Source organism: Solanum verrucosum, unplaced genomic scaffold (genome assembly GCF_900185275.1).
Source record: "Solanum verrucosum unplaced genomic scaffold, falcon-dt-bn FXZP01000228.1, whole genome shotgun sequence".
Classification (NCBI taxonomy): Eukaryota; Viridiplantae; Streptophyta; class Magnoliopsida; order Solanales; family Solanaceae; genus Solanum; species Solanum verrucosum.
The window spans coordinates 949,712-971,610 of NW_026020210.1; the positions used below are offsets into that span (position 1 = coordinate 949,712).

At 37.1% G+C, this 21,899-nt stretch overlaps 1 protein-coding gene across 1 annotated transcript in view; it reads left to right on the forward strand.

Moving 5' to 3' along the window:
• LOC125830388 (ATP-dependent Clp protease ATP-binding subunit ClpA homolog CD4B, chloroplastic) overlaps positions 1-21,899 on the forward strand; it is a 569,404-nt gene that overhangs the window by 540,395 nt on the left and 7,110 nt on the right. The window lies entirely within an intron of this gene.

The following is a 21,899-nucleotide window of genomic DNA, read 5'->3' on the forward strand; positions in this document are numbered from 1 at the left end:
TATTAGGTCCTCTCGATGGGGCGTATACATCGGACTCCACATTTAGCTCATGTGATTTTATGTCGGTTATTAGTAGCTCCCACAGTTCACTCAGACTCTTTTACATTAACCATATTTCAGTACAGTCAGTATTCAGTCTCAACATGTTATAAATTTGGTCATTGCATCAATTAGCTCAGTATTTAGTATTTTCAGTATCTATATCATGTCCAGATTATTTCATTGTTTTATTCAGTTATATGTTATTTCAGTTTTACTCTATCCTGCATGCTCAGTACCTTTCAAGTACTGATGCATACGTGCGCTACATCTTCTCGTGATGTAGGTACAGGTTCTCAGCATCCAAATCACGCTTAGATCGGTTCCCGATCTCCAGTTCAGCAGCATCAGGGGTGAGTCCTCATTCTTCGAGGACTAGTGACATGTTTATCTTTATCGCTTTTAGTCTTTAGTTTCAGTTTTGGTAGACCTAGTTGGGGCATGTCCCAACATTTCTAGCCAATGTAGAGGCTTATTTCAGACATAGTTAGATTCAGCTTAGTATTTTAAGTTTGATATTTCTTTTGTATTAAACTCTCAGATTTGATATATTCAGTTATAGTATAGGGGTATTCTCCATCTTTTCAGATTTATTTATGAATTAGCTTCCGCATCAGTTTATTATCTTTAGTATGCTCATGACTATGCCAGCAGGGTTAGCTTGGGAACACTTGGGTCCTAGATCCTGTGTTCGCGTCTCGGGGGTAGCTCGGGGCGTGACAAATTTGGTATCAGAGCATTAGGTTTAAGTGTCCTAGGATGTCTGAAAAGCCGCACTAGGTAGAGTCCTTTTCTTAGGTGTGTAGTGCGCACCACATCTAATGAGAGGGAGGCTAGAAAGAGTCTTAGGAAAAATCTTCATTTTCTTGTTACTCTTATCGTGCGTAAGGTATAATCTAATTCCATTCTAACTCGACGTTCTCTGTTTCAGTGATCATGCTTCCTCGTAGTGCTTATGCCAGGAATGCGAATGCCTGGAACGCAAACGCAGCTCCTCCAGTTCCAGATCAAGAAGTGTCGAATGTTGAATTCAGGAATGTCATTCAGATGTTGGCTCAGACTGTCGTTAACCAGAATAATCAGCGGGTTCAAGCTCATGTGAATACAAATGGTAGATCAGCAGCAGCAAGGGTCCGTGACTTTGTTAGGATGAATCCGCCTAAGTTCTTAGGATCGCAGACTGGTGAAGATCCCCAGAATTTCTTGGATGAGATCAAGAAGATCTTTGAGGTGATACAGGTCACTAGGAATGGTCGGGTTGAGTTAGCATCTTACCAACTTAAGGATGTAGCTCATAACTGGTATACTCAGTGGAAGGAAAACAGGGGTACAGGTGCCGCTCTTATTACTTGGGAATGTTTCAGCGAAACCTTTCTGGACTAGTTTTTCCCCATAGAGTTGAGAGAAGCAAGGGCCTAGGAATTTATGAACTTGAGGCAGGGTAACATGACTGTCCAAAAGTATGGGCTCAAGTTTAACCAACTCTCCAGGTATGCTCCTCACATGGTTGCTGATTCCAGGGCACAAATGAATAAGTTTCTGTATGAAGTGTCAGACTTAGTGAAGACAGAGTGCAGAAATGCTATGTTGTTGGGAGACATGAACATCTCTAGGCCCATGACTCATGCTCAGCAGGTTGAGGGTGATAAGCTTAGGGAACGAGCTAAGGAGACTAAGAAAGCCAGAACAAGTAACTTTGATTATTCTCAACAGAAATCGGGTGGTGGAAATCGCTCGCAATTTCAGTAGAAGTCTTCGACTCCAGTCCCTTCATTAGCTAGTGTTCCATCCCCCAGGTTTCGTAATGATCAGAAAGGTAGGGCGTCAGGCTCTAAGTCTCAAGGTAGTGTTTCAGGCACCAAAACATACCCAACTTGCCCGAAATGTAGTAAGAACCATCCGGGCGAGTGCCTTGCAGGTAAGGAAGGATGCTTTGGGTGTGGTCAGTATGGTCATAGATTGAAGGATTGTTCTTCTAGACAAGGTCAAGGAGGAAATAATGGTAGAGCTCAGTCTACAACTTCAGCAGCACCAGCAGGTCGCCCAACTCAGCAGGGTAACTCATCTGGTACAGGTGACGGACAGCGCCAAAACAGGCTCTATGCTCTTCAGGCTCGTCAAGATCAGGAAGATTCTTCTGATGTAGTTATTGGTATGTTACGAGTCTTTGATCTTGATGTTTATGCATTGTTAGATCCAGGGGCTACTTTGTCTTTTGTAACTCCTTACATAGCAGTCCAATTCAGTGTTAGCCTAGAAACTCTTTCAGAACCTTTCTCAGTCTCTACTCCAGTTGGTGACCCAGTTATAGCTAGACGGGTATACAGAAATTGCCTTGTCAAAGTCTCTCAGAAGGTCACCTCAGCAGATCTTGTAGAGTTAGAAATGGTAGACTTCGATGTCATTCTAGGCATGATTGGTTACATTCCTGTTATGCCTCAGTCGATTGTAGAACTAGGATTGTTCATTTTCAGTTTTCAGACGAACCAATCCTAGAATGGAAGGGTAGTAGCTTAGCGTCTATGGTTCGATTCATTTCTTACCTTAAGGCCAGAAAGATGATCTCTAAGGGTTATCTCTATCATCTAGTTCAGGTTAAGGATTCTAGCTCCGAAACCCCAACTCTTGAGTCAATTCCAGTGGTTAATGAATTTCCAGAAGTGTTTCCAGAAGATCTTCCCGGAGTTCCTCCCGATAGGGAAATCGACTTTGGAATTGATCTCCCTCCAGATACCCAGCCTATCTCTATCCCTCCTTACAAAATGGCTCCAGTTGAGCTTAAAGAATTGAAAGAGCAGTTAAAAGACCTTCTAGATAAGGGCTTCATCAGACCCAGTATTTCGCCATGGGGTGCACCAGTGTTGTTCGTGAAGAAGAAAGATGGTTCTCTCAGAATGTGTATTGACTATAGGCAGTTGAACAAAGTCACAATCAAGAATAAGTATCTTATCCCCAGGATTGATGACTTGTTTGACCAACTTCAGGGGCTAGTCATTTCTCAAAGATAGACCTCAGATCAGGTTATCATCAGCTTAGAGTCAGAGATAGTGACATTCCGAAGACAGCCTTCAGAATTCAGTATAGTCATTACGAATTTGTAGTTATGTTATTTGGACTAACCAATGCTCTTGCAGTTTTCATGGATTTGATGAACAGAGTGTTCAAGCAATACTTGGACTTGTTCGTTATCGTCTTTATTGATGATATCCTCATTTACTCTAGGAATGAGGAAGAACATGCGAGTCATTTGAGAGTTGTTCTGCAAACTCTCAAAGATAGCCAGTTATTTGCAAAATTTAACAAGTGCGAGTTTTGGTTACAATTAGTTGCCTTCTTTGGGAATATTGTGTCTAGTGAAGGAATTCGAGTAGATTCCCAGAAGATAGAAGCAGTGAAATAATGGCCCAGACCTACCTCTACTACAGATATCAGAAGTTTCTTGGGTCTAGCAGGTTATTACAGAAGGTTTGTGGAAGAATTTTCATCCATAGCCTCACTATTGACTAGGTTGACTCAGAAGAAGGTTAAGTTCCAATGGTCAGATGATTGTGAGAAAAGCTTTGCAGAACTGAAAACTAGGTTGACTACACCTCCTGTCTTGACTCTACCATAGGGTTCAGATGGTTATGTGATCTATTGTGATACATCCAGGGTCGGCCTAGGTTGTGTGTTGATGCAGCGAGGTAAGGTTATAGCTTACGCTTCTAGACAACTTAAGGTACATGAGTAGAATTATCCAACTCATGACCTCGAGCTTGCAGCAGTGGTGTTTGCACTCAAGATTTGGAGACATTACTTGTATGGTGTTCATGTAGATGTGTTCACAGACCATAAGAGCCTCAAGTATGTATTCACCCAGAAAGAGTTGAATCTTCGCCAGAGAAGATGGCTAGAGTTCCTCAAAGATTATGATATGAGTGTTCATGCAGCAGTGGTGTTTGCACTCAAGATTTGGAGACACTACTTGTATGGTGTTCATGTAGATGTGTTCACAGACCATAAGAGCCTCCAGTATGTATTCACCCAGAAATAGTTGAATCTTCGCCAGAGAAGATGGCTAGAGTTCCTCAAAGATTATGATATGAGTGTGCATTACCATCCTGGTAAGGCAAATGTAGTAGCAGATGCCCTTAGCAGACTATCTATGAGTAGTGTAGCACATGTAGAAAAGAGTTAGCAAAGGATGTTCACAGACTTGCTCGCCTAGGAGTTCGTCTTATGAGCATATTAGATGGTGGTGTAACGGTTCAGAATGGAGCAGAATCTTCTTTAGTAGTAGAAGTTAAGGAAAAGCAAGACAGTGATCCAATCTTGCTTGAACTTAAGGGTGCAGTCCACAATCAGAGAGTGGAGGTTTTCTCTCAAGGGGGAGATGGTGTACTTCGCTATCAAGGTAGATTGTGTGTTCCTGATGTGGGTGAATTGAGACAGAATATTCTCACAGAAGCCCACAATTGCAGATATTCTATTCATCCAGGCGCTACTAAGATGTACCGTGATCTACGGGAAGTCTATTGGTGGAATGGTATTAAAAGAGATATAGCAGATTTTGTGGCTAAGTGCCCCAATTGCCAGCAAGTCAAGGTAGAACATCAGAAACCAGGAGGTATGACTTAAGAGATTGACATTCCTACTTGGAAGTGGGAAGTCATCAACATGGACTTCATCACAGGTTTACCTCGTACTCGCAAACAACATGACTCCATTTGGGTGATTGTTGATAGGGTTACTAAGTCTTCTCGCTTTTTGGCGGTTAAGACTACATATTCGGTGGAGGATTACGCCAAGCTTTACATTAATGAGATTGTGAGGTTGCATGGGGTTCCTTTGTCTATCATCTCAGATAGAGGTCCTCAATTTACCTCTCATTTCTGGAAGTCATTTCAGAAGGGTCTTGGTACTCAGGTTAACCTTAGCATAGCATTTCATCCACAGACGAATGGTCAGGCAGAGTGTACCATTCAGACCTTAGAGTACATGTTGAGAGCTTGTGTGATCGACTTCAAGGGTAGTTGGGATGATCACCTTCCTCTAATTGAGTTCGCCTACAACAATAGTTACCATTCCAGCATTCAGATGGCCCCTTATGAGGCATTGTATGGGCGTAGATGTAGATCTCCAGTTGGTTGGTTTGAAGTAGGTGAAGCAGTCTTGATAGGACCAGATTCGGTCCTTGATACTATGGAGAAAGTGCAACTCATTAGAGATAGACTTAAGACTGCTCAGAGTCGCCAAAAGTCTTATGCAAATATGAGAAGAAGGGAACTAGAGTTCCAAGTTGATGATTGGGTTTTCCTGAAAGTGTCACCCATGAAGGGGGTGATGAGATTTGGCAAGAAAGGGAAGCTCAGTCCCAGATATGTAGGCCCTTACCGAATCTTGAAAAGGATTGGTAAAGTGGCTTATGAGTTAGAGTTGCCAGCAGGGTTAGCTTGGGATCACTTGTGGACTTAGGTTCCGTGTCCGCGTCTCAGGGGTAGCTCGGGGCGTGACAACATATTTATAAGTACCAAGTCAGTAAACATAGACATGACTCCAATTCATGTCTAACATCATCACAATAAGTAAACCCAGTCTATTCATAGAACCAACACAAAAAATAATAATCAACATGTACTAGGCGTGGTACTCTAGTCAATCAATATAGAACTTGTACTAGACGGGTACCCAAACCAACCAATAGATATTCCATACCAAGTGTGATACCCGAGCCTATTTATAATCTTTATTAGGTGTAGTACATGAACCAACCGATAAATCACAGTATCACATAACTACAACCACAAGAAGACAATCACAATATAAAGCCACAAGCAATTAGGAAGTTCATGGTATGAGATTGACAACAAGATAATATTTCATATTCATTCCCTTTTTCTCCCTAATCACGTATTGCACAAACATACTAAAGGAAAAATTAATATGCACATATAACATAGATTAGAAGTCACTTCAACCATCACCTATCTTGAATCAAGTCTTGAATGCTTCGCTAAATCTTAGCATTCTCCTTGTTATGAAGCATAGATTGTTTATGGTCTACAAACAATAACACAATAAAAAATTAATTCCTAGTGACCTAATATTCTCGGATTATCTCTTAATCCCAACTCCAGGCCAACCTCATGATCATTCCACCCAATCCAGGGCATTTTCCACCATTAATTCACCTAGATCTACCAATTCTTATGGACACACTAGAGAATTATGATTATATAATCACGAACAAACATTTTATAACCATGTTTAAGGGTTTCTATATTCCACCATCTTTAATATACAAAACGACCATAGGGATAGTTACATATGCTTTTTCTATGGGAAAAAGGTCTGAAATATATCCGAACTTTGACTGAAATTATTGTAACCTTTCTAAACTTTGGGTAGAACCTATTATCCCTACACTATTTAATAGTATATTTTAAAGATATATATGTACCCATGTGGACAAGTTACCATTTATAATGGTGCAATATTTATGATGTCCAGTGGACACTTATATATCTTTAAAATACACTATTAAATAGTGTAGGGGTAATAGGTCCTGCCCAAAGTTTGAGATTGTTACAACAATTTCGGTAAAAGTTTAGATATATTTTGAATCATTTTCCCTTTTCCTATTTTTGGTTTTGATTAAGTGATAGAATGTTAAATGTGTTTTTGCTCTCATATATTTATTAAATGAATCATTTCTCACTTGATGTCATAAGTATGCTTTTACTAAGTTAACATTTGTCCTCTTCTCTCGATGATTTTGAACTTTGTAATACCTAAAGGAATAATTCATATCTAAAGATTATTACTTTTCCACCAAATAATTCATCGACAACCTTTTCAATTTTGTTGCTTCACTATATATGTTTGATCTCTGTAACACCTCGAAACTTGATAAGTTGAGTTGAAAAGAAAATGTTACAAATTGTTTACTGGTGTTAGTTTGTACGGACCAACCCATGCACCATACAAGGACCTACATGTAACATTCCAAAAATTAGTAGGATAAACTAAGGCTTGATGTGAGGGTTAGAGTCGTAAATAACTCTTGGTACTCAATATAATTGTTTTTGGGTTAAAACGTCAAGGTACGACCCCTCCAAGGACCATCCATGGGTCCTTGAGGAGGACCCTTCAAAAGGTGACAAAAATGGTGCCTGGGTAGTCCACCCACGAGGGGGAACCACGGCCAGTAGGTGGACCCATCCCTCGTGGGTGAGGGTCGTTGGTCAAGTCCCAAAAAACCATGCCTCAGAACCCCTACCATGGCTTGCTAGCACTGGCCGTGGGCCCTCCCACGGTCCGTCAGTGGTGGGCGTGGATAGGGTCTTGGAACTGCCATTTGGCAGTTATACTTAGGGGTGTTTTGGGGTTTTCCTTTTTTATTAAATGTTAAGTGACATTGTTTTACACTAAATTAAACTAACTATATAAGGTTTTTAAGTCCCTAAACTAACTCATCAAAATCATAATTTCTAAATCCCAAATCAAAATCAATTTCCCCCCCCCCCCAACAAAAAAAAATTCTCTCTAGAACTCCAAGGAAGAAGAAGAAGAAGAAGAAAGGTAAAGCTAGGGTTGAAGGAACAAGCTTTTTCACTCAAATTAGTTGGATTTCTTCACTAAGGTATGGTAGTCCTTCATCCATGGATAGTTTTCATCCATGGAGCCCTTCCAAAACACTCAATTTCAAAGCTAGAAATCCCAAAAGTTAGGGTTTGACTTCAATCTCATGGATTCCTTTCAAATTCGTTTTTATTGATTGAATTATGTTTAATTATGGATATATTAATGATTTTATATGGTTTTATGTTGAATTCCCCAAGAATACATGAATTCCCCTATTTTCTCAATTTAGATCTCAAAGTGTGGGTATTGATTAATGCAAGTAGAATATGATAGAATTATGCATCTAGTAATTGAACTACTTGAATTATGTTATCATCCATGTCTAATGTAGTAATTATAGATGTGTTGATTGAATATGTTTATGATTTAATTGTTGTGTTGTTGGATGATTATCCTCATGTACACACTTATGTATGAATATGATATGATATGGGAGATTTCCTCACAATTATGATGATTCTAAGGTTGAAAGGCTATTCTCACTATTGAATCTATGAGCTATATTATGAATTATGTTGGATTGAGTATCAATGCATTCTTCCATAAATATGAACTTAAGTCAAGACTTAATATGTACTCCATGAGAATTATGCTTAGCACCGAGTGGATATTGAATATGAGATCGAAGCTCCCCCTTTAGAAAGGACGGGTTTCTAGAAAGTATCTCCTTAATATGGAAGATCCCCCGCTAGAAAGGGCGGGTTTCTAGAAAGTATCTCCTTGAGATAGAAGCTCCCCTACTAGAAAGGGCGGGTTTCTAGTACTAATCTCCTTATCCCATAAACTATGTGCCCCCATAGGTTATTTAGCTAGTGGATCCACCTAAAAGTTAATATGATTATGGTCCTACCTTAGGCAAGTAGGATAACCCTTTTCGGTGTGGGTAACATCGGATTCCATGATAAGCTCACATGGTCTATGTCTGTTAAGGCTTATTCCCAATATGATAAGAATATGAAATATGAACTATGGTTACTCAAGGAGCTTTACCTAGCATGGGTAGGATTATGGGATCCTATTCAAGCATTGCACAAGTATGCTTTGAGGGTAGTTATGGTATGTTCCTATTATGATATGATGATCTATGAGTTGATTATGCTTATTACTTATGCTTTTCCATTATTTTCAAAATGATGTTTTAAACTAATAAATGGCATGCATTCAACTAAAATGTACTTTTTAGCATGTTTTTTCATGATTTTGTGCATGACTATCATACTTAGTGCATTTTTGTACTAATCCATATTTTCTTACATTTTTCCCAAGTGTAGGGCTTGGTTCTTAAGACGGTTATCCTTTGATTTGAGCTTGGATTTGACTATTCTCCTTGCTTGTGGCGAGTCCTCATGATTCGAGGATGGGAGATTCACTTTGAGTTTCATTCTTATATTTTCATTTTTGGATTATGTTGGTTTGGGTTGTGTCCATTTTTATTGGAACTATTGTAATAGATGTCTAACTGAGACAAGTCTAGACTTCCGCTTTGCTTATATGAAACTTTTGGGACTTAAATGCATTTTTACTCTTATTGTTCTATTGCTTTATGTTATGATATGCTAAATAACTTACATGGTACCCTTTCGGGGTTCTATGTGCCTTGTTACGTCTAGAGGGTGCCCTTGGGGCATGAAACTACAAGCCATAGGTAGGGAATCATGGAATTCAGGTGAGAATTTGGAAAATGAAAACTCTCAGATGTGTTCTTATGGACCAACATGATGGTTTGTAGGTGGGGTATTGGGCTGTAAAACATGGCTCGTAGATGGAGATCCAGTCTTGGTGATTTGGGTGACCTCAGGTCTACGGTTGTAACTATGGACTATATAAGGTCCCACATCCATAGCCCAAGGTTCGTAAGAGTGATAAGGAGATTTGAAGGAATTTTGGACTAGTGTTGTACGGTCGGTACCTACAGCTCATTAAAGAGTCTATGGTCTGTAGGAATAGGATCGTGAAAATTGACTCATAAGTTGATCTCCAGAAACTTAATCTATGAATAATTAGGACAGTCCATATAAACTTGTATGGACCGTAGGTGCTTTTCAGTAGTTTTTAGTTCAGGGTTAATTGGGTCTTTTCCTATCATTTTAACTCTTAAACTATGTTATTTCTAGCATATTTCTAAGTTCTATGACTGATTTTTCCTTCAAATTATCCCATTCCCTCTCATTCACTAAAAACCCAAAATCCCCCGAGGTCTTCTTCTTCAAATTCTCTCCAGGGATCTCAAAGGAAAGCTAGGGTTCTTCAAGCTCCAAGTTCTCTTCTCCAATTCCAAGACTTAGATTCATAAAGGTATGTGGGAAATTCATCAATGGATCCCTTTCCATACATTGAGTCCTATGAAATTTTCAAACTCTCTTTTAGGATTTCACCCAAAGTCTGGGGTTTTATATGATTCTTTAGGGGTTCAATTATTTATGATTCAATTGATTATATTAGATCTTATTATGCATGATTTGATTCATCTTACATATTTTCAATGCTTTACAAATGGACCCATGCTATATGCCTATTTTATGATTATAATGGAAGCTTTGAAATTATGTATGGAAAAGAAATTGCAGTGACTATGATTTTAGGGTACTTTTGAATAAAGTATCTCATGTTTTTATGAACATTAGGTTGATTCCAATTGAATTATTCTTATTATGAAAAGATTAGCATGATGTAGATTCTTTCGATTATATATCTTTTAAACATCGATTATTTAATGAAATCATTGTATTTTAAATGAACTATTCTTATGATTTACGAGTCTTTATAATTGAGTTGGTGTTACTAGATTCTCACCATTTTATAGACTAAATAGATATGAATATGATATTATTCTTTATGACTTTTCGTTGGGAGTTTACTTAGCACCGAGTGGATTTGGGTGATTCCCAAAGTCTTTGAACTACGTGCCTCCGTAGGATATCCCGATTGGATAATTAGCTAGTGGATCCACCTAAGCTTAAGTATATGGTCCTTACATTGGCAAAAATGACAATATTTTTTTCGGTGTGGGAGTAAGACACTATACTCTATGTTATAACTTACATGGTCTATGTCGGATAATGATAAACATCCCACAAAAAATATGATTGGGTACTTAGCCTATGTTTTATACATATGTCATGACTTTTATATTGCATTAATCTTGCTCTATGATTTATGACTTTATGTTATTATGATTTGGTATTTTTCACTATGTCATGCATTATGTGTCTATATTATTTTATAATATAAGGTTCGACATTCCTCCATCCGGCCATGGCTAGATCGGATTAATTCAGCATTGCTAGAAGATTAATGAGTCGTTATGGTTTGGGGGCATGGACATCATCAGTCTTTTAAGATCTTTTCAGTCATTTCAGTTTTCAGACTATTTCGTGTGCTAAGGATCTAGTCCTAGCCTCATTTATGATTAGTAGAGGCTTGTTGTTAGATTTAGTAGATTTTTGCTTATTCAGTCATGTTCTTTGATTTTGGCATCTCATATGTTGTCGATGTTGAGACTTATATCTTGTTTTCATGCTTATATTATTTATCTTAGTGTCATTCTTATGTCAAGTGACTTGTTTAGGGTCTCTCGAGATCCTATTTGTTATGTCACGTCTAGAGTGTACAATCTCAAACTTTACCTTAACAACTAAGCATCATTATTGTGCTTTGATATTTTGGTGATAGTTCTATCATTTATTTGAAGAGGTATGTCGATATTCTCATATATTATAGTTTATCTAAATCGAAAGACAACCTAAAAAATATGATCAAAATTTACAAATCTATTTCATTTTAGACCAAGACTTAACTCCAACAAAATCTTGCATAGAAACTATAATTGAGCGGCCAACCAAATTTAAAACTCATTTATGATCCAGTTCAATAGATAACTTAGTATTTAAGTGATATTACATTTATTAGTATTAAAAAATCAAAATTTTGATTAGTAAATTGAGACGAAGAAAGTAACATTTTAGGGCATATAAATAAGAAATTGATGATCAACATTACAACTTAAACTACGTCCATATAATTGTAACGTTGGTGTATCGGGATTTTACCTTTCTTTTGATTATTTTTAACAAAGGATTATACAGTTCTTGAGTATGTTTTTAGGTGATATGATGGTATTTTGTGTTTATATGCAGAAAATAGATTGTGGATGAAAAAAATTGAAGTTTGAGCCAAAAATGGCCAAGTAGTGATCCATGAAAGAATATAACAGATCGTGGAATCAAACCACGAGTCATCTTATCATTCCTGATAAATAATCTACAATGGAAAATATTATTTATAGAATGACAACTCGTATGGTGGCTCATAAAACCAATGATCAAACATGAATCAAATTGTTAGAAGGATTTCACAAATAAGGTATTATAACTTCGAGTCTATGGGACATTTTACGGGTTGTGGAACCATTCAACAGACCGTCCAATCTCTTGTCAAGAAATGATTCGCTACATGAATTTTCAGACTCTCAAAACTATAGGCCTAGGTGATGACTCGTGGATTGACTCGTGGCTACATGCAAATATTTGACCTAAAGATGAAGAATACAATTGTCTCCCCTTATTTTATCGATTGTCAATCATAATGAAAGTCCATGATGTCGCAACATAAGTTTTTATATTTTGTTTAGGATATGATTGATACTTATAAATAACTATTTCAATTTATCTTTTTAAATGTGCTATACTACGGCTGGTTGAGAATCACTGTCTCTTATTTTCATTAGAACAATATTTGATTGACAAGTGACTTGATATTTTATTTTGTAATACAAGTTTCAATTTTCTTTATTAGTTTTCATAAGATCATAATGAATAATATTAATTTATCATTAATTGTTTTTCACAAGATCATGAGCAACCGAATTTCATAACTACGATTGTAGAAACCATGATGAATTAACAAAATATAATAATGATTCTAAACGGTGATTGTGCATGTATTTTCAATCCTTTCGTATTATTTATTTTTAAACAATTGTAATATTAAAACTAACCACAAATATTGACTTGCTTAATAATAGAAGTATAGATTACAAAAATGGGTTAACAACAAATATTTGAAATGGCTAATCCTCATCTTATGACTTGAGCTTTTACGAGAAAAGTCAATATGAAGCAAATGATGAGGGTTATTATTCAAACATTCCTAGATCTAAAGGCTCTAGATGGAGTGGTATTCTTCTAATTAGGTCAAATAGACGTTAGATAAATCATAGTTGTCAATTTTGTATAATAACACCGGAATAGCTCATTATCCAAATAGCCCTACTATCGTTATGAAATCATGGGGAACCTAATCCTAGTCTTTTCTCACGTTTTATAGAAATAAATACTTGCAAATACTAGTTTAAATTCTAAAGTTAAAATGACTATGTTTCATATTAAAAGTCTCCTTCAGAATAACGATTACTGGTTGAACCATCACCATTTATTTATTTCTCATATTATTTCCTATGCGATGTGAACCTAACCATATTGAATTTTATATTTGATAATGATCATTTATATCTTTTTGGAGTTGTAATTTTGGAGGAACTATTTATCCATGAACCAACTGATTAAGCCAAACTTTGTCGTGCTGCGACATTAAATCAAGAGCTACTCGAAAGATATCCCGAGATTTAGAATAGATTAGGATATAAAAATAGAAATACAATTACCCTAAATTTTTATCCTAGTCCTTTGATTTTCTTTCAATCTTTCATTGGACATGCATTATTTATTATAAATTTGTGTTTTTTGGTTAAAAACATTGATAAGCATTGAAAACCAAAGCAGGGATAGGAAAGGATGAAGCTAGGGTAACAATGAGCTTAAATTTTGAATTGCTTGATTATCTTATAAGGTTGATATATATTACTGCAATATCATTGATAATGGTTACTAGTGAATACATGCAAACAGTTAGGGAACTCTGAGTACCTAAGTAATTATAAACCTAACACTATGCTAGCAAACTGAGTGTGTGGTAACCATTTTCAATTTCACTTTGCTAACTATCAAAACTTAATTCTAACAAGTTATTTGTTGCTTTGACTTCACAATCACCATGTAATCACATCAAGCAACAGTCAAAGTTAATACTAGCACTAAAAGGTCCCGACATGGACAAGCCTTGCAATTGAACACTCTTGAATTATTTTTTTCGAGAAAAGGTCCCCTCCTTCAATATCATGATGAGGTCGACCAGGCCAGATCATGAGTGAATAGAAAAAAATGTACATAGATGTTCCAGCTGAAATACTTGGAATAATTCATCATTTTCCGCTCACACTCCAACACCTCAATTTGACATAAGTTGGATTGCAAAACAAGAAGGACAAAAGTGGTACCGTACAAGGAGGATAATTACCTCTCATATGAGAGAGTAGACACGGACAACCTTGCAACTGAATTCACCCGTACTTTTGAGACGATACGTTTTGAGTGAATGGGTAGACTTAGGAGTACAAAATCATTTATAGGGGTTAGTTATAGGGTCAAAACGACATAGTATAAGTGTTAAAAGGGTAGGAATAGACTCAAATAACCTTGATTTAAAATTGGCAGATAACTCATATAGTTTTGGCCTACGGTCCGTAAGAATTTCTACAGACCGTTCTGGTCAGTCGTAGGTTCAAGTACTGGAGACCAAAATCCTGGACAACTTCTACGAGAGCTCTCTACGGGTCGTCTAATCTTCTATGGATCATAGATCCAACCCGTAGAACCCATATACCCAAAAATCCTTTAAGTCCAATCATTTTCCACGAAAGCCTTTCTACGGCCCGTAAAATTCTTACAACCCATAGGTATATCCAAAGTCCATAAATTTACAAAGTCTGGAAACATTCATATTGGCACTTCCTACGGCACATGGAGATTGTTATAGCTCATTTTGTCCATCTGTAGACCCTTCATAGGGGTTAATTGAGTAGGTAAAGACTAAAACACCATTGAACCTGCCGGAAGACCCTACGACTTTGACCTATGGTATGTAGGAGTTTCTACGGTCTATACTGGTCAGTCGTAGAACACTTATTGGGACTCAACATTTCTGATCAATTTCACGAGACCTTTCTATTGCCCGTTAAACGTTTTACGGCTTGTAGACCCAAATCCGTAAAACCTATATTTCCCAAAAACTTATCTAAGTCCAAAACACTTACCACGATTTGCCTTTTGTGGACCATAAAAGTTCTACGACCCGTCCTGTTCATCCGTAGATCATCATCAAAGACTTGACATTTTTCAAAATTTAACTCAAGTTCCATGAAAAGATTCCCACGACTCATAAAGCTTTGTATGAACCGTAGATAGGTTTTATGGGAACTACACTAGTGCACTTTTCTGAGACTTTTTCATGTCCAATTAAACTTTTTCAATTTTTGAGGTATTACAAAAGATTTCCTTTCTTTCCAAACCTCAGTACACCCTTCATAAGTGAGATTTTCAAATAAACTCAATCATAATACAATTTCTTTTCTTCTAACATCAGTATAATACCTTTGTCTACTATGAGCCATTTCCAACCTTTCTCTAATAAGTAGAACTTTTCCCATAGCCTCATGCACGAACTCGGTCCATATCAAAGCGACCTCACAAACTTCAAACCAACCAATAAGAAACTTACACCTCATACATAGAGATCCTCAAATGATCCATATGGATACTTAAGTGATAACTATTATTATAAGCAAACTCAATCAAAAGAAAATGGTCATCCTAATTACCCTTAAAGTCAATCACACAAGCTTTCAAGATATCTTCCAAAGTATGAATAGTACACTCGGCTTGTCCATCAGTTCGAGGATGAAAAGTTGTTCTAAGTTTCATTTGAGTACCAAGACCCTTTTGAAACGACTTCCAAATCTGAGAAATAAATTGAGTACCATGATCGAAGATAATGGATAAAGGCACCCCATGCAACCTCACCATTTCTACAATATTAAAGCGTAGCATAGTCTTCGACTGAAAATGAAGCCTTCACTAGAAGAAAATGAGCCAACTTAGTCATTCGGTCCAACATGACCCAAATAGAATGAAATTGGAGATGAGTACGAGGTAAACCCGTAATGAATTCCATATTTCAGTCTTCCCACTTTCAAGTAGGAATGTTAATGTCTTGAGCCAAACCACCTTGTTTCTGATGCTCAACTTTCACTTGTTGACAATTAACCTAGCCTCAAATTATGTGATATCTTTCTTCGTCTCATTCCACCAATAGACCTCCTGAAAATCACGGTACATCTTGATGGCTCCCGGGTGAATAGAACACCAAGAATTGTGAGCTTCCACCAAAATTTGATTTCTCAACTCATCAACATTCAAAAATTAGAACACACAATCGACCTTGGTAACAAAGGATACCATCTTCTCCTTTAGAGAAAGCCTCAATGGATTTTTCGGAAACTAACTTCTTCAACTCAACCAAAATAAGATCAATATCTTGCTTAGCCTTCACATCCGAAACAAGAGACGATTCTAAACGATTTTGAACAATGACACCACAATCTTGTTAACCAACCAAGAGAACACCCAATCGAGTTAGTCTATGAACATCACAGACTAACTCTTTTTTACCATCCTCTACATGAGCAACACTACCCATCTATAATTGGCTAAGGGCATCGGCAACTACATATGCCTTACCCGGATGATAAAGAACACTCATGTCATAATTTTTTAAGAACTCAAACCACCTCATTTGGCGAAGATTCAGATCCTTTTGTGTGAACGTATATTTCAAACTCTTGCTATCGGTGAGCACATCCACATAAACATCATAAAGATAATACCTCCAAATTTTCAAAGCAAATACCATCGCCGCTAACTTCAAATCATGAGTCAGATAATTCTTTTCATTCATGTTCAATTGCCTTGAAACATAAGCAATAACTGCCCTATGTTGCATAAAAAACGACTAAGATAGATCTGTGAAGCACCACAATAAACCACAATATCATGTGATCATTCTTGTAATTTCAATATTAGGGCTAAAGTAAGTTTATCATTCAACTCTTGGAGACTTTTCTCACAAGCTTTGGACCATTGAAATTAACCTTCTTTTGAGTCAACCTAGTCAAAAGCAAACCGATATAGGAATATCCTTCCACAAACCTTCTATAGTAACTGATTAAATCCAAGAAACTCTGAATATCTTAAATGAATAGAGGTCTAAGCTTATTGTAACCACCTCGATCTTCTTAGGATCAACTTGAATACCCTCTACGGAGATAATATGGCTAAGGAATGCAACAAACCTCAATAAAAACTCACATTTGCTAAACTTAGCAAATAATTGACGACCCTTGAGAATTTACAGCATAATCCTTAGATGCTCAACATGCTCATCCTTGCTCCACGAGTAAACTAAACATATCATCATTAAACACAATCAAGATAAACATATCGAAAATATTGTTTGAACACCTTATTCATTGGATCCATGAACGTCGTTGGGGCATTAGTCAAACTAAATGACATTACTAAGAACTCATAGTTACTATACCAAGTTTGAAAAGTCGTCTTTGGAATGTCACTTTCTCTTATTCTCAACTAATGATAACCCGATCGAAGATCAATATTTAAGAAAAAAATCACAGCTTGGAATTGATCAAAAAAGTCATAAATCCTTAGAATAGGATACTTATTATTTATAGTGACCTTTTTCAATTGTCGGTAGTCAATACACATTCGGAGTGAACAATCCTTCTTTTGAACAAACAATACCAGAGAACCCAACGGAGAGATACTCGGTCTAATGAAATCCTTATCCAACAAATCCTTCAATTGATCCTTTAGTTCCTTAAGTTCTGACGGAGCCATATTATAAGGAGGAACAAAGATATGTTGTGTATCTAGGAGTAGGTCAATACCAAAGTCTATTTCCCTTTCAGTAGGAACACCAAAAAGATCATCGAGAAATACTTACGGAAACTTATTTACAATCGCAACTGACTCAAGAGTAGGGGTTTAAGATTTTGTATACCTAACCCGAACAAGGTGATGGATACAACCTTTAGAAATAATTTTTCTAGCCTCTAGGCAAGATATGAACTGAACCTTAGGCGCTAAATTTCCCTCTTTCCATTTTAAGATAGGTTCGTTCGAAATTTGGAATGTGACCAATCGAATCCTACAATATATGGAAGCATAACAAAAATGAAGTCAATCCATCTCAAGAATGACATTGAAATCTAACATATCAAGCTCTACAAGATCAACATGAGTGACTCTTTGAGAAACTAAAACTAGACAATTTATACAGACTCGTTTAGCAACAATGGAGTCACAAATATGTGTAGAGACTAAAAAAGTTTCTAAAAGAATTTTGGGAACGACATCAAATCTCATAGACACATAAGGAGTCACAAAATATAATGTAGCACATGGACCAAGCAAAGCATATACATCAAAATGAAAAACTTTCAACGTATCGGTCACAACATCTAGAGAACCCTCATGATCATATCGAGTCTGAAGAGCATATAACCTATTCTGACGAAGAGCACCACCCAAACCAGAACTATTAGGCTGAGTCTGATGGCCATCCTTAACCTTGCCAGATTACACGGGATAATCCCTTACCTTATGACCACTCTTCCCACAACCATAGTAAATATCTGTACCGGCTAAGCATTCTCTTGAGTGACTTTTGCCACACTTTTGGCAAGAGGGAATAAAAGATCCACTACCACCACCTCCTTGAGACTTAGGGTTAGACACCCTATCTTTGTTGAACTTTGGAGCCAAAACATTTGAAGAATTTTGACCGAAGAACTTCTGTCAGAACTGAGAATATCTATGTATATCCTACCTAGAATGAGAGAAGTCACCCCCACGCATTCTCGCCCTATTTGACTCTCTGGCCTTCTCCTTTATATTCTCATCCTTTATATGTTCTCTAGGTATCATCAAACGTGAGATATCCATCTCCTTAATCAACATGGCAGTTCGTCATTCTTTGACCACTATCGCAGACACACCCGACACAAACTTACTTATCCTTGCCCTAGAGTCGGCAACTATGATAGGAGCATACTTAGACAATTGGGTGAACTTCAATACATACTCTTTCACACTCATATTCTCTTGTCCTAGGTTGATATACTCAAGAACTTTCGCTTCCCTCATCTCAAAAGGAAAGAACCTATCAAGAAAAGCCCATTTGAGTTTCTACCAATCAAGAGGAACCACATCATTTCCCTCTCATCTTTCCATTAATTGAACCATACTTGAGCAATAACCTTAAGTTGGTAAGCATCTAAGTTTGCCTTTTCCATCGGTGTAACTTCCATAATCTTCACAATCTTGTAGATCTCTTCGACAAACTGTTGGAGATCTTCCTCAACTTTGGACCCATAAAACTTTGAGGGATTCATCATAGTGAAGTTTCTTACCTTTATTGCCACCATACCCACAATTGGGTTCATAAGAGAAACAACCTCTCTACCAACTTGGGTCGTCATATCTTGAGCCAACACTTGGAAAACGGCTTGAAACTCAACATGTGACACTTGCTCGACCAAAGGATCAATCAACACTTGAAGAACCTCAAGCTCCACATTATCACCCATATTCCTTCTTGCGTTAGCTCTTCGAAAAGGCATAACCTTAAAAGCATCGAACTTGAGTTAGGAAGACGACCTTTATAGAGTTCAACTCTGTCGTACGACTTTAGAGTAATGAAAGAAGTGAAGTTTCCTAAACGCTTTGTAGGATCCTATTCATAAATGTGGGTAACTTCACACTTATGAACAAGACTCTACTCAACATGGCTTGTCAGACATCCTAGGGCTTTTTCTAAAACCTTATGCTCTGAATACCAAGTTTGTCACGATCCAAAGTACTCCCTAGACATGACATAGCGTATAAGACCCCGAGAGGTCCTACACAAGCCGTTTGACATGTATACAACATAATAATAGAAGATATGAGAAATAAAGGTAAAAATTCCCATATCAATAAAAGAGTTTTGACATAAAGTGAAAGTCTAATCATAGTCTCGACAAGCCATTCTAAACATCTCAAGAAGTGGTCGGGACGTAACCCGTACCCATATACAACATCCAAAAACTAAATACATATGAAAGAAAAGTAAATGTAACATGGTCATCATAACATGAGGACTCACCAACTCTTGAACTTCAAATGGTCAAGCCAACTAGCCACGAGCGGGAGGAGGATGATCGTCAGACCCAACATTAGTGAAACAATTCAGGCACAAGTACACATTAGTACCGAAATGTACTAAGTATGAGGGACATGAAATAAAATGTAAAACATGATCATCAGAGGACATAATCGAAAACATGATATGCATGACCAAGCTAAATAACTGCCAGATGGTTTCTACGGTCTGTAGAACTTTCTATGGCCCGTACTAGTCAATCGTAGAATCAACTTCAGAAACTCAATTTCACCTTATTTCCCACGAGACCAATCTACGAGTCATAGAATTTCCTAAGGTTCGTAGACCCCATCCGTAGAACCCAACTTTTGGTCCAAAATTTCATCAAGTCTGGAACCTTTCTACGAAACCCATCTACGACTCGTCAACCATCCTACGACCCATCATGTTCATTTGTAGGTTAAACTTCAGAAACTTAAATTTCCAAAACTCAACACTAGGTTCTACGATTTACTTCCTATGACCCATAGGATTTCCTACGATCCGTAGGTTAGACTCGTAGAACTTTTCTTGGTGCCAAAAATCTGCATTTTCTTTTTTCTTTAGACTTTCCTAATTTTGAGGTGTTACATGCCCCCACACCGAAAATAGATTGTCCTACTAGTCAAGGTAAGGACCATATTCTTAAGCTTAGATGGATTCACTAGCTATTGTCCAATCGGGACATCCTACAGGGGGCTGTAGTTCAGGGACCTGGGTATTGTCACTAGTCTGAGTCGGTGTTAATTAAACTCCCAAAGGAAAACATGCATAATTATAACATATTCATAATCTTAGTCTTTGAAATGGTAAGAATCTAGTAATACGAAATCATTCACGAAAACTCATAATCATAAGAATAACTCCTTTAAATATACTGGTTTCATAATATAATTAATTCATAAGAGACACTTAATCGAAAACATCTAAATCATGATAATCTTTTCATAATAAGAATACTTCAATCGGAAGCAACCTAATTTCATAAAATTATGTTGACACTTTATTCGAAAGTATCCTTGAATCATGATCTCTTCAATTCATAAAACATGCATATCATTAAAGCATGATTTCATAATCAAAATTGTCATATATCATGAGCTCATGTGAAAATCATGGAAAACATGTAATTATGATCAAAGCATGCATAATAAGATCAATAATGATGAAAAAGCCTTAAATCAATTGAACCCATACATGAATCACGAAATCTTAGAATTTGGGTAAGAATCAAGAAGAGATTTTGAGGTTTCTCCATTGATGAATTTCCCATATACCTTGATGAACCCTATATTTGAACTTGGAAGAGGAGATTTGAAGATTGAAAAACCCTAGATCACCTTGAGAGGATCATTGGAGAAGAAGACTTGAGAGCTTTTGGAGTTCCGAGAGAATGAGAGTGAATGGGGAGAAATTTGAAGTGTAAAAAATAGTTAAAAGGCTTAGGAATAGTCTAAACACGACTTAGTTTAGATATTAAAAGAGTAGAAATAAAAGACCTAATTAACTCTGAGAAATAACTGTTGGAACACTTCTACGGATCCCATGTACAAACCGTACATGAGACTATTGACCGTACTAGTCTCTCCAATTACTGAAAAACCAACATCTTTGACCAAGGACCACAAACCTCAACTGCGATCCGTCAAACACCCCTTGTACTACTCAAGCCTAGAAATCCTCCTAAGTCTAGTACCTCAACCACGAACGGTCATGTACGGTTCGTATTTTCATCTACGGGCCATATTGGCCATCCATGCACCAAATTACTGAAAGCCCAAGTTCTAAAGGCCAACTACAACCACCCAACCCCGAGCTGTATAATCCATCTGTAGATCCAAGGTAGTCAAATTTCACCAAGTTTGGAACTCAACCCACAAGCACCATAGATGAGTCATACTTTACTCTACGAATCGCCTTGTTGGTCCGTAAAAACCCATCTGAGACTTGACATTTTCCCAAACTTTGAGGATATCATCCACGAAAGCCTTCTACGGGCCGTAAAACTGTGTACGGTCCATACTTGGCCTCGTACAAACTTGCACCAGGAACTTTCTACTATCTACAACAATTTCTTTCCAAAT